Here is a 14,533-nt window from a genome sequence, read left to right on the forward strand (position 1 = left end):
CTTTTGCTATTAGTTCAGCTGAAATCATAAATTTGTTTAAGGAAAAGTGTCTCTGAGAATACCTCCTTATGTAGATTTGACAGTTCAGTACATTTTGTACTATATCAGAGATTACATATTCACTTTCAGAAAATAATGAAGCAATTTACAAACATCCATTGGATGTGAATTAGGTTGGGAATCAGCTACAGTAGATTTTGGTGCAGTGTATTAAGACAAGAGACTGTTTCATTTTTTCTGGAACACAAACACTTATTTACATGCAGTATACAATTGTCTTTCTTAATTGTAGGCTATTTGGTGACAAAGATGACTACACTTTCTACTTTGCCTTCTTCTGTATTTCTGTCTTGCCTTTGTAAGCTCTTAATGTCCCTCGTAAATTAGTTTCATATGTCTGAAAACTATATTCATGCTGTTAAGGAGGATGACCTCCCAGACGGCAGGAAACAAACACTGCTAGCATACTGTCTGGCTACAGAAGTTAAACATTTTAGGCAGCCTTTCATTTTGATAATTGTTTTTATATTACTTCAGTTTCAGCTTGTAAGAGCATTTTTGGACTTGATATGAATATTTTAACTGCAATATGTGAGAGGTACATTGTTAGCCTAAAAAAACTAATTCATATATGAAAACAGGACTGGAAAAAAGGTGGCTTACTTTCCAGGCAAGCAACCTCACCAGCAGGTTTCACAATCCTCCTTACTCAGGTACTCTTATTATCCCTTGCCTAAGATTATGGGGACTTTTATATTGAAAAAAAGTTTTAGATGAGAATGTTGAGAAGTCATCACCTCAGAGCATATTTACAGTATGATGAGTAAAACCAAATGAAGTGTTGGCATGGGAAGGTGAAGTCTGCTCCTAGGAAAGGAAGTTCTTTGGTCCAAGGCCTTGTTTTTAGTCAGGAAATAGGAAAAGAAAAACAGTATTTTCTGACTCACTGAATGTGAATGCTTTAACTTCTACTCTAAAAAAGATGATGACAGTTATCTCTAAATCAGTTATACCATCAGCAGCATCTAGTTTCCTTATTAAATTTAACCTGAAAATTAAAGTAGAAAAAAATACAGAATTGTCAATATCAGAACTTCAAAAACAATAATTATTGTTTTTAATATTTTATGAACAGAACATTTGGTTCTGAAAGTTTTTGTTTTGTTTTGTTTTGTTTTTTCAACCAAACTGTTTTTGTTGTTGTATTTGTTTTCCTTTTGCATAAATAAGCTATTCTAGGGAAAACATTAAATGCCCAGTTTGAGTCTTGAGACCTGCCAACTTCATATTAAAAATTTCACCTATAGCTTCTTGCTGGGCTGCGGCCATTTGATAATAAGCCAAATGACTTCTCAGCAAGCACTTTCAAAATTGTGGAAATACAGTGTGCTGGGACCATAGGCAAGATGTAGAAATATTTATGAAGCGATACCACCCAGCGAGAAAGCAGAAACAGTACTTGTGAATCACAACTGAGCAAATATCCATGGTGAAGACAAACAGGACAAAAATAGGTTAGCAGATACAGATTCAAGATCTACTTGGCATGGGTTGGAGTATTGATTACGATATTTTCATTGACTCAATTTTCCAGACATAAACAATGCATTTATATGGGGCAGGAAGGGAGGGGTGGAAACACTATAATATGTAACACTTTTGAATCTAGAAAAACTGCAAATAAAATTTGCAGACAACTATCTTTGCCTTTGAAGAATGTAGCATTTAACAGTAAACAAGAATATCAAAGGAATAAAAAACAACAACAACAAAACACACACACACACACACAAAAAAAAATGTAAAAAAGTGTGCAGGGAATACTTCAATGGAATCCAAAGATAAGAGGCAAGCTGAAAATTAAATGTATTCATAACCTTTACTCCAGGCATTTGCCAGCCAAGCATATGCAGAATAGTAGCACTTCTGTAATCACAAAACAGATGATTCTGAGACTGCCATTGCATGCCTGACAAATTTAATGGCCTTCTAAAACAGGGTTGCAGCATTGGTGGATAAGGGAAGAGCAACTGATGTCATTGACCTGGACTTGTACAAATCAGCAACCCTAGCTGTACATACAGGCTGGAGGACAGGAGGATGGAGAGCCGGCCATACCCCAGGGTGCATCAAGCATAGCACTGTTAGACAGCTGAGGGAAAAGATAGCCCAGCTCTGCTTTCTTTATGCTGGTGCAGTGTCACCTCAAATATTGTGTGCAATTTTGGACACCACAGTATAAAAAGGAAATAAAACTATTAGCGAATGTCCAAAGTGGGGCTACAAAGATGGTGAAGGTTCTAGAGAGGAAAACATATGAGGAGCAACTGAAATCACTTGGTTTGTTCAGCCTAGAGAAAAAAACACTGAGGGGAGACCTCAGTGTGGCCTACAGCTTCTTAGGACCCAAGCATGAAGCTGTGACAGCACAGATTCAGGATGGATATCAGGAAAATGTTCTTCACCAAGAGAGTGGTTGGGAACTGGAATTAGGTCCCCAGAGAAGTGGTCATGGCCCAAAGTTCCTCACCCATCCCTGAACAACACCTGCTGTTCTCTACTTTCCCAATTCCTCCCTTGAGTTTATGTGTTGACAAGCATGTCTTTCTTTGGAGCTGGGGAGTGGATACCAGGTGATTTTGTCCCTGCATTTTAACACCTAGCAGATCTGTTATTTCTTATTGAGGAACCAGATCCATATATTCTTAGTTAATGCCCTGGTGAGAGCATAAAGATAGTACTGAGGGAGAGGAAGTAAGCTCCCGTATCTCTCTGCCAACTTCTGTTACTATGGAAAGCTGCATTACAAGCTCTTAAGATTCCCTCTGAACTTTGATCACTCCTGAGGGGCTTTTCCAGATGTATTGAAAGATGTTTATTAAAGCCACTTATATACATATCCTACCTTCATTTTGCTAGGCTAGATATGATATTCTTTTTTTGGTAGATCCGTTATTTCTCTTTTGCTAAAAGTGATCTTGTTAGCCTCTTTCTGTGCTGTTTGAGTAGTTGTTCCTGAGCATACTTACATATAACCTTGTATACCAGATATTCATGTTATGTGTATACATTATCTGCCTTTTGTCTGTTTACTAGAAGTTTGTCCCTTAATTTTAATGTACTACCTGTTTTTCACAGCTGAGTCAGAGTTTTTTGCTTTTTCTGTCCTTTTAAGCTGAGAAGACCCCACATTGCATTGTTGTATTTTAATTCTGCCTTTTAAGGGCATGGTTCTCTGTTTTGATGTTCTGTTCAAATTTCAGTCCTTCAGATCTCTCTGTGTTTGTATAATGTTATAACTCTCCCGTCTCTGTCATCCATTTTCACAGAGCTGCAGGCTGGTTGGGGTTGGGGGCGACCTCTGGGGGTCATCTGGTCCAGCCCCCCTGCTTGGGCAGTGCCATCTAGGATAAATTGCCAGAACTATGTCCAGGCAGCTTTGGGGGGTCACCAGGGAGGGGAGGCTGCTGGTTCTGCATTACATGCACATTAGTGGGGTGCTTCTTAGTATTCAGGGTGGACCACTTGGATTTGGTTTGTGCCTGTTGCCTCTTGTACTGGCACTGGGCACCGCTGGAGGCAGCATGGCTCCATCTTCATTGCATCCTCCATTCGTATGTTTGTGTGCATTGATTGTATTCCCCCTGGGACTCCTCTTCTCTGTGCTGGGTGGTCCCATCTCTCTCAGCCTCTCCGCAGGGGGGGAATGCTCCAGTCCTTTGATCACCTTGGTGGCCCTTGACTTTTGCACCAGGAGGTGCCAGTTCTTCATGATCTCAGTAAAATAGGCACTCAGACTCTGCAAAATATTACTTAAAATACCATTTATTAGAGATAACACAAAGAAAGAGAAGCTAGTATAGATAATCTTACATGCCTTCAGGTGCTGGGAACACTGGGTTGTGCAGATCCAAACAGGGCTCTGACCAGCATGCTGTTCAGATCCAATCCCTGGAAGGGATATAGGATTTTCTTAAAAGAAAACCACTCCGTGCATCCCTTCAACTGTCAGACAGAAAGGATGTACACGTAAGAACTTCTTGCTGCAGGTTTAAAGACAAGGAAACCCAGGTGGCATGGTAACTGGTGACAAGTGGGAGCTGCCTACATGTTTCCTAAATTACAGTGAGCTGTCAGTTTGTCCTGCAGCTTCGGCAAATGCACAGCACAGACTGAAGGGAATACTGTACATCCAGCACATATATGAGCCTTTGCAGGTGAACTGTGATTTGGGTCACTAACTTCCTTTCTCCTATGGAGAAAGGCTGAAAGATCTGGGGCTTTTCTGAAGAGGAGAGGGGCTCTGGGAAGACCTTCTTGCAGCTTTTCAGTTCTTAAAGGGGGATTATAAAAACTTTTTGCTCAGGGAGATAATGACATGACAGGGGGAATGGTTTCAAATGAAAAGAGGATAGATTTAGATTAAAGGTAAGAAGGAAATGCTTCACTCAGAGGGTGGTGAGGCACTGGAACAGGTTGTCCAGAGAAGCTGTGGATGCTCCATCCCTGGAGGTGTACAAGTCCAGGTTGGATGAGGCCCTGGGCATCCTGATCTAGTGGGAGGTTTCCCAGCCCATGGCAGATCAGTTGGAAATACGTGATCTTTATGGTCTTTTCCATCCCAGGTAATTCTTTGATCCTTTTGTGTCTCTTCCAACTCAGGATATTTAATGATTCTATGAAATCATTTGATACTGTCTCACATATCCTTGTCTCTAAAATGGAGAAACATAGTCAATGGATGGACCAGTCAGTGCATAAGGAATAGGATGTGTGGTTGCATTCAACCAGTGAGACTGACTGGCTCAATATCCAAGTGGAGACCAGTGAAGAATGGTATCCCAGAAGGGTCTGTATTGGGACCGGTATTATTTAACATCTTTTTCAAAGACATGGACAGTAGGATTGAGTGCACCCATGTTTCTTGATGACACCAAAATGAATGGTGCGGTTGACACATGGGAGATGTGTCAAGGGATGCCATCCAGAGGGACCTTGACAGGCTTGAGAGGTGCACTTATGCAAATTTCATGAACTTCAACAAGGCCAAGTAAACAAGGTCCTGCACCTGGGTCAGTGCAATCCCAACCAGAGATACAGACTGGGTGGAGAATAGATTGAGAGCAGATCTGAGGAGAAGGACTTGGGGCTGTTGGTTGACAAGAAGCTTAATATAAGCTAGTTAGGCAATAATAATATGAGGCAATGTGCACTTGCAGCCCAGAAAGCCAACTGCATCCTGGGCTGCATCAAAAGAAGTACGGTCAACAAGTTGAGAGGTGATTCTCCCCTTCTGCTCTGCTCTCGTGAGACCCCACCTAGAGCACTGCGTTCAGCTCTGGGGCCCCCAGCACAAGATGGACATGGGTGTATTAGAATGAGTTCAGAGGATGGCCACAAAAATGATCAAGGGGCTGAAGCACCTCTCCTGTGAAGACAGGCTGAGTGAATTGGGGTTGTTCAGCCTGGAGAAGAGAAGGCTCAGGGGAGACATTATAGTGGTCATCCAGTAACCAAGGGGGGCTAAAAGAAAGCTGTAGAGGGACTCTTTAAAGCTGGAGGGAGTGTAGTGATAGGAGAAGGGGTAATGGTTTTAAAGTAAATGAAGGTGGATCTAGATTATGTATAAGGAAGAAATTCTTTACTCAGAGGGTGATGAGGCAATGGAACATGTTGCCCAGAGAAGCTGTGGATGCCCCATTCCTGCAAGCGTTTAAGGTCAGGTTGGATGGGCTTTGAGCAACCTGGTCCAGTGAAAAATTTCCCTGCCCGTGGCAGGGAGGTTGGAACAGATGATCTTTAAGGTCCTTTCCAATCCAAACCGTTCTGTAATTATTTTAGTGTACTTCTGTCCTATAGAGCCATAATATAACAAGCAGTGCACTTAGTCAATGCATAAATTAAGTATCTGTTCATATATGTTTGCAGGGCAAATGGTAAACAACTACTGGTTGGAAAGAGAATGTCACTGTTTTGAGAAAGTGAAGTTTTAATTATGCAGTAGAAACAAAAGTTCTGAAAATATTTAAAGCACCATTAGAAAATAAATAAATAAATAAATAAGTCAATAGCCATGCCAGATATTGACTATTCTACCAAGTCATATGTCTTTGCATTTAATTTTAGTAAAGAAAATCTTGCTTTCCACTGGGTTTTAACTGAAAGAATACTTAAACATCCCATACTAACACCTTGTCAGAGATGGCACACTTGGTCGAGCCTTGTGCGCAGAGACCACAGCCTACAGTGGGTGATAAGGCACATGCTGCTTTATGCCTGCATTGCATCCCACCTTGGTGTAGTTCATGGTCCTTCTGCCTTTACCATGGTCTTTGAGTCTCCTCAGAAGTTAAAAGATAATTTATCACGACGTAGTACTCAAGACAGTTTAATCACAATATCTCTCAAGGATGCTCATACAAAACTACTGAAGTGACATAGACAACAAAGACCAAAATTCCCCAGTAAAAAAAAATACCACAACACCACCAACAGAAAAAGGCATGGTTCCTACTTAATAGATAGTCCCCTGGTCCCTATAGTTTGTAGGAACTCTTTCCATAACCATTGCCTTGATGGGTTTGGAGAGGACTTCAGTGGCTTGGGTAATAAGCCAAGGATAGAGACAAAGTTTAATTATGTAAAAATATCGCATGCTGTGGTGGTTCTAGCTGAGATGATGATAATGAAGAGTCCAAAATTACAGCCCAGGAATGCTGATCATCAACAGAAAAGGTACACTGTGGGTCTGTAAGAGAAATAAAAATTTGCCTTGGCATCTTTCATGTTCTAATGTATTTATGGAAGTGACTACATGGGACCACTGTCATCTGAACAGAATAATTAGCCTGGGCAGTTCAGGTTTTTACCACCGAGTATCAGAACCAAACATGGATGCTTGCATAAGGCGGGCTTTAACAATAGCATGTTTTAATGCAAGTCAAGTGATAATACTTCTATGGAAAAAAGACAGACATAGAATGCAGACATCTTTAAAAGCAACATATTTTCCCATGAATATTTTCAAAGGATTTGTATTGCATTTTGACTACAACAGCATGAAAAATATATTGCTATTGTATTTATAATAGCAATAGTTGTACAAAATTCATCTTACAACTGTGTAACTTCAATCATAAAAGTTAACATACTTGACATATAAACAGCCCTTATCTGCAGTGAAGAGGCATATTCTCATGTATGATTCTCCAAGCAGAAGCAACTATCAGGTAACTGTTAAAATTAAAAGCAATTAAGATTTTAAATAGGCAGTTATGGCAGGTATTGCCATAAACTGAAACAGAACAAAAAAGCTCCACTCCTATTCATTAGGCATTTGTCACAATGTATACACTGCATGCTTTTGTTTGAATAGAAAAGCAATTACGTTTTTAATACACTTATATTCTACTCATCTCCTCATCATCCTAGGATAATGAGTCATTAGAAAAAAAGAATATTATATACAGCAATACAGCTTATTGTTCTGTGCAAATTATTATTGCATCAGCTGAAAATAAGTACCTGACAGTTAGGAAAGCTTAGTTGTCAGCAGTTTCTCTTTGTGCTTGTACTATCCATGCAATCCTCCAGAAGGCTCTCTCTTCATCTAGACCTATTTTCTGCTATTACTGAACCTAAAGTTCATGACCCCTGCATCAGATATAGGCATAGAGGACACAATTTGATGACATAAAAAAAATCTCTGTATAGCTGTCATGTGACTGACTCCCATGAGGCACAGATGCATCTGAAGCAAGTCCAGAATGTACAATTACCCTGACTACAGCAGAGTAACTTGTTTAATGCAGCAAACAATGGGTAAAAATAATAAATAAATAAATAAATAAATAAGTATAAATGATTTTCATATAAATCAACAACATTAGTTGCTGGAGTACACAGTCAAGGCAGATAGTCTGGGGAGATCATTGGTTTTAAATGAGTGGAGTCAGAGTTCAGGCTGCTTTCTACAGATGACCTGATTATCCTCAAACCAGTGCCAAGATAAAAATCATGCTTCCACACCCATAAAGCTACTATATTAGCTCTGAAAAGGGAGCTATGAAAAAACAACAGTATCCAAGGTGAAACGTTAGGCAAGGTTAAACTATCTGTATTTAAATGGTATATGCTATGTCCTTGTCCTCACCTACTGCAAGATGTCAGGAGAGTGACCCTCACAGAGACCTCACACAGGCTGGGGCAACTTCAGTAGTCATCTCCGTGAGAAGTGAATCTTTCTCCTGCAATGATGTCCAGACTGGTGCCGACTATTAGCTCTGCTGGAGCCATTACCCCACAAGCCATAAACAGCATAAACAAAAGAAGGATAATTGGTTAAGAATGTTGAGAGGCTATATTTTTACTGCCCAAACAAATGGTTCTTTAAAGTAGGACTCTGCCATTCCTTATTATATTACTGTGTTTAAAGCAAATCTAAAAATAAATGAGTGTTTCACAGGTTATAAAGATAGAAGGCCAAAATTCTACTCTGCAATAATTGTTATTTACAAAAGACACAAAAGCAACTTGCATTATAATGTCTCTCCATTAAGTTTACAATCAACATTGTAATGGAAAAAAATATTATTTCTGTAGATAATTGGCTTGATTTGCTTCTCTGACAAAATTTCTACATACCTTGACATCTGAAGGAGAATTGAATAATAACTGTATTTTTCCAATATTAAAGAATCACTGTATTTGATAGGGAAAATAGGGAATATGCACATGCACGTGGAAGAACAGTTAATTGCTTGCTATCTTACAGTGATAGGGGCATGCCATTAATTCTCTAGCATATGGCACAAAATTATACTCTATTGCTACGTTTTCATCATCTTAGAATGTTAATACTAGGTTACATTTTTTGATACAAATTGAATAAAATATGTAAGAAATAAGATTCATATATTGTTAGACATTTTTTTTCCTTTTTTATAATATTAAACTCTAAAAGTTAATAACATTTGCAGAGAAAACATTTTAATACTGTTAAAGAAAAGCAGGAACTAGTGATAAATAACTGCATGTATGCAGTACTAAAGTTACCCTCAAAAATCAAAGCTTTTGTTGGAAAGTTAAAGGCTTGGGATACTATAAGTCTTTCACAAACCATTTTATGATACCTTTGTGAATCCTAATGCACTATTACTAGAGTTTCTGGAAGAGGTTTATATCATACTGTGTTTACAGAAACACTATTTTAAAGGTTTTACAGTAAAAGATGGTATCGAGATAGCCCTTTTGATAAGAAGCAGAAATAAACTTAAGGAGAAATAAACAAAACCTAAATTCTAAATATAATCATGCTCAGCACATGCTTGCTATACAGATCTATTTGACTGCTGATTCTCTAATGATATTGATGTGCTTTTAAGAGAAATATGCAATGCATGCTTTACAAATCATGATAAGCATACACTGCAAATCTGTATGATTGATAAAATTTCTAATGATGATATCGATGTAATATTGACATGCCATTGAGAAAAAAAAAAAACACAGCATGCAATAAATGGTTAAATAAAATACGATACAACAAATATCTTTTTGATTGCTTAATTTCTATAAAAAAAATATAAACATCTTAAAGGAAAAAAAAAGCTTGCAACACTAGGTGTATTAAATACATTATACTCCAATATTCATCAAGCAGTATACGTCTATTTGAGTGTTTGTTCTAAAAACATTAAGTATATAGTTGAAAAAAACTATTTCAAGATATTATGGATTGCGTACCACTAGAAGACTGCTAGCATTAAAACAATCCAGTAGTTTAAAAGTTTTGGCAAGCAGGTTTTTCAGAAGGTTAAATATATATATATATATATATATATATATATATATATATATATATATATAAAGTATTTTTATTAAATAAACAAATAATGCAGGTAGTGCAACCTGAAGAGCATTAAGAAAATAGTAAATGTAGAACTCTAAATGCAAATTTTTTAAAAAAAAATGTTTTGCATTCTAAAATTGCTATTGATACTCTGGGGAAGAAGAAAAGAAAAAGTGATACATAAATACTGAGGCAGAATGCTCAGAAGTTTTTATGGAGAATATTACTACAAGAATAGAATTAAGTCTGCATCTGAGAATACTACAAACCAGATATCTTATTGTATTTGTTTTAGTAACCTACAAAGCCACAAATAAAATTCCCAACTTGTTCACAACTTTTCTTTCAAGTTCCCTTCACACTCTGTTACTCTCCCAAGGGGAAAAAAAAAAAAAAAAAAAAAAAAAAAAAGCAAATAAACTGAAAACTTAGGTTGGGGGCAGGGAAGATGAGAAAAATAACAGCATAGTTGGACAGTTCCCAGTCGGCAAAACTCACACTTCAGAGAAAACACCGCATTTAGTTTCCGATGTAAATTTCTGTTTCACCAACAGTATAAGCGATTTAATGTAATACCGACTGATCCAAATCGTATCAGTCCAACTTCGTTCGGGTCCATGTTTGAGGCCCTTTTGTTATCTCGGAGGATATACTGCCATCTAGTGACCGCAAGAGCGTCGTCGGTCAGAAATAAATTAACACCCTGATAGAGTTAGGAATTGTTTCAGACTGCCTGTTCTGCCCAGCCATCCTGCCGGTTCTGCTGTCCAAGATGGGTGTGACAGCTCTACTATCGGTCTTCCAAAGACACTACAGAAAGGTGGGAGCACTGCTCACTCCCTATCCCAGAAATATATGTCAAATAAACATGCAGGATTGTCCTTCCTGATCAGTACAAAATAATAACAACAATAACAACATCATTATCATAATCATCACTGAATAAAGAACTTGTTTTCTAAAAAAAAAAAAAAAAAAAAGCATGGAGTTCATTCTCCTATATGGGTAGAAGCATTGCCTCAGCCTGTTTTATTTTTATTAATGTTGTCACTTGTGATATTTGGACTTTTACAGGTTTCACTGCTGAAACCTGTAAAAGAACAGAATCCCAAATGCTATTATTTACTAGTCCACAATGAGAACAAGGAAGAGATGAAAACTTAAGCAATGGCAGCAACAGCCAAGCAAATGGAGTGTTAAGTATTTATATAAAAGCAAAATGAAAAATAGGCAAAGCAGTAAGATCTGAAGTGGTCAATTCTGTCATCTTCAGCTGCTTACTTGTATCTAATACACTTTCAAAAGTGGTGGGGAAAAAAGAAAAAAAAAAAAAGTTATAACACTAGAGAACAACCCTCAAAATGATACAAGGACATCAAAACCTAGAATTATCCACTCCTGACAGTGCAAGAGCTGCCTAATTAATGGTGCCTTCCTTTATTATTGTTATTATTATTGCCTTCCAGTTCCACACATGCACTGGAATACATGGTACTGCGGAGCAAAGTGAATGTTGTTTACATCAAGCTTTAACCTGTTCACCACATCAGTAAAAAAAAAAAAAAAAAAAAAAAAAAAGTACTAGTGTCTGAGTAGACTGAGTAGACATTTAGACATTTAGTCCATGGGAAAACATTTTAACTGATGACAATCGTAGCCTGCACAGCAGGAAGGACTGGGAAGCTGATGAATTCTGCATTGACAATTTTCATGTACATTGCTATGATTAACAGGACACAAGAGCAGAAAGAAGAGGAGAATATCAGGCCAGGGAAACCCTTTTGTATACGCTAGATAGTCACTACTGCTGCTGCTTCACTGAGGGTAGAAAGTAGTGTAGACAAAAGCACTCCCACCAAAATGTTTCTATAGCATACCAACTTGAATAACTGAACAGGATAAACACATAATATTCTATTGGAGGTACTTAAGCAAAATGGCTGAAGCAGCTTTCACAGGTCAATAAATTATAAGAACTCGCATGTAGCCTAGTGCAGACTAGAACTTGGCATTTATTTTTCTATTTAAAGCTAATATTTGCTCCACTGGAATATGACATTCAGGTGGTCTCCACACTCATGGATTTGCAAAACAGATTTTCATAAAGCAAATTCTGAGATGAAAGTTACAAAACTGAAGAAAAAGAAGGGTAAGTACAGAGGGTGAGGTTACAAGCAAGTCAGAGATTCATTCACGTAGTTAGAAACCCAATTCCAAAGTATCCTGAGCAACAGGATTCCTCATCTTGCAGAAAAATAATCCAAAGCACCATGTTTATGTATTGGGTTTCAGTATTCTACTGTTATATAAATATTCTTGAAATATAACACAGTATTAATCCATCAGATTTATCATGGAATAACAGCTGTGTTCTGAAATGCATGACAATTACACCTTTGCTTTTAAAGACTGTTTCCTGTACTGGTTAAAAATATTGCAGATTTTTGGACTCTAAATTAACCTGAATAACAATTCCTACATGCCTGATTTTGGTCACCTATATTAATTATTAAAGGTGCAAATACCAGAAGTTTAATAAATGCAATTTAAACACAATTAGATAGTCAGATTTGTGAATATGTTATATTAGAATTTAACTTCATCACAGAAATAATTCTTGGGGGGGGGAAAGGGTAAGCAAGCTAAACCAGACAATTAAGAAAGAGTTGCAAAAAAAAAAAAAAAAAAAAAAAAAATCTTTATGGAAAAAAAATAATAAAAATCAAGTAAGATTTGGTCAGTTTTCTTCCACTGAGTATAATCACCTCAATCAGTAGAACTTTTAGTTTAAATTTTGTAATAAAGAGATTTTTAAGAACATTAACTTTTTAATGTTAGAAATAAAGTTTTATTCTTTCCTAACATTATGCCTCTTTAGCCAATTAAAAATCAGTTCTGTTCTATAAGCACTTATGACAATATGAGGTCTGTGGGAAATTTCAGCTTTCCAACTCAGAAATAAAACAAACTGTGAAGTATTCTATTTCAATAAAAAAAATCACAGAAGACTGATACAGTTTTTGTACCTTCAGTCAGTGCAGTAAGAATTGTTTCTTAGCTACCGGTTAATGGAGAAACTTGCAGTTTCAGCAGATAAAGGAGGAAGAAAATCTAAGCATTTAAATCTTAGACAAAGCAGCAAGGTGAGGAAGGAGGTGCACTCAATGCAATATCACTTCCACTTGGTGTCACCTTTACAAAATTACAGATGTGTGGAAGACAACATTCTTACAAAGCTCAAGAAATAAAAATAGCATGGGTGGGAGTCTAGAATAAAATAAAAAGATAATCTTTCAAATCTATGCAATTTCTTCTGGAAGCAAGAAAGTCACCTTCCATTACAGTGTCACATGTAAAGTTACTGCCTTCCAAGTTACTACATTCTGACAGAAATTTCCAAATACTCACTTGCCATTTAGTCATTTTTTCACCTCATGACTCCAAAATATACACCAGGAACAACAAATGAAACCTGACAATAAAGCTGGCATCAGAAAGCATCAGAAAGCCCTACCTCTTGTAGTGCTGTAAAGGGAGGATTTGTCACCTCAGTGCACTACAATGCATTATTTCCCCTTCTGATAGGGGCTGCTCTGGACAGACCAGCAGAGCAGAAACCCACAAGATTCTTGATCCTTCCTTCCAACAACTTCTGTTGAAAGCCTGCAGCTCCCAACCACTTCACCACTTTACCCACAGTCATCAGTGGGTAGCTGCTTTGGGGACATGCAGGAAACAGACAGTCAACCTGAGATGTGGATTTACTTTGTAGGAGCAGTATGTTAAATGTATCCATAGCCAGCAAACCTCATTTAAAGTATGAAGATTCTATTTGGACTACTGTTATTGGTGCTCCTACCCAAAGCTACACTCACGCTCTGCTCATGCAAGACCACAAACAAAACCACCAAACAAAATCATTCTGAACAGTCAAGAATAGTAAAATCCACAGGGAAAAAAAAAAAAAAAAAAAAAAAAAAAAAGTTTACAAAAATCATCTTTTTCTCTTACACAGAACCAACTGACAGGTGAGATGATCAGAAGCTGTTTTTCTAACACAATTAAGAACACCAGAATATTAAATTAATTCACTTTCCTTTCACTTTCCTGTGGAAGACCAAATTATTTTTCACTACAACTAGAAAATTGTTTAAAACAACATAGTAAGAAATTTACAGATCTTTGGATACAATAGTAGGTATGTCCAGAGTTGGTAAAAACTAGAGATAATTGATAAACAACTAAAATGTGTCAAAATAAAACATATGTTCAAATGTAGGTTAAAAAAAATAAATAAATAAAAAGAGTAAAAATAGCAGAAACCAACTTTGTCTCCTTCAAATTTATTACAGATGACAAAAGGTACAAGAGTTCCTAGCAAAATAAGTGTATTGTCATGCTTGCCAATAAAACCAACCATTTCTCAAGACTGTCATTCTCAGCACAAACTGTGCAGAACTACAGACAGAAGTACATCCATAAAGATACAGCCGGAGGACAAAAGTTTGATGATACAGAAACAAATATCTTTTGCTGAGTTACTTAATAATTTTGCCAGATTGTAAAGCAGATTAGTTTTTGACATAAACAGCAAGAACAGAAAGTGAATTTCAAAAAAGATGGTGAAATAGAGTGCAAAGCAGTTATAGTAAGAAGAAAAAAAAAAAAAAAAAAAAAAAAAAA

The 14,533-nt window shown here is 37.1% G+C and overlaps 1 long non-coding RNA gene across 1 annotated transcript in view; it reads left to right on the forward strand.

Moving 5' to 3' along the window:
• Positions 1-4,458: 4,458 nt before the first annotated feature.
• The window catches only part of LOC118162827, a 19,469-nt gene continuing 9,394 nt past the window's right edge, over positions 4,459-14,533 (forward strand). The window contains exons 1-2 of the long non-coding RNA XR_004748653.1: positions 4,459-4,478; positions 5,441-5,445. This is a non-coding gene — a long non-coding RNA (uncharacterized LOC118162827). The remainder of the gene's footprint in view (positions 4,479-5,440; positions 5,446-14,533) is intronic.

Source organism: Oxyura jamaicensis, chromosome 2, assembly GCF_011077185.1.
Source record: "Oxyura jamaicensis isolate SHBP4307 breed ruddy duck chromosome 2, BPBGC_Ojam_1.0, whole genome shotgun sequence".
Classification (NCBI taxonomy): Eukaryota; Metazoa; Chordata; class Aves; order Anseriformes; family Anatidae; genus Oxyura; species Oxyura jamaicensis.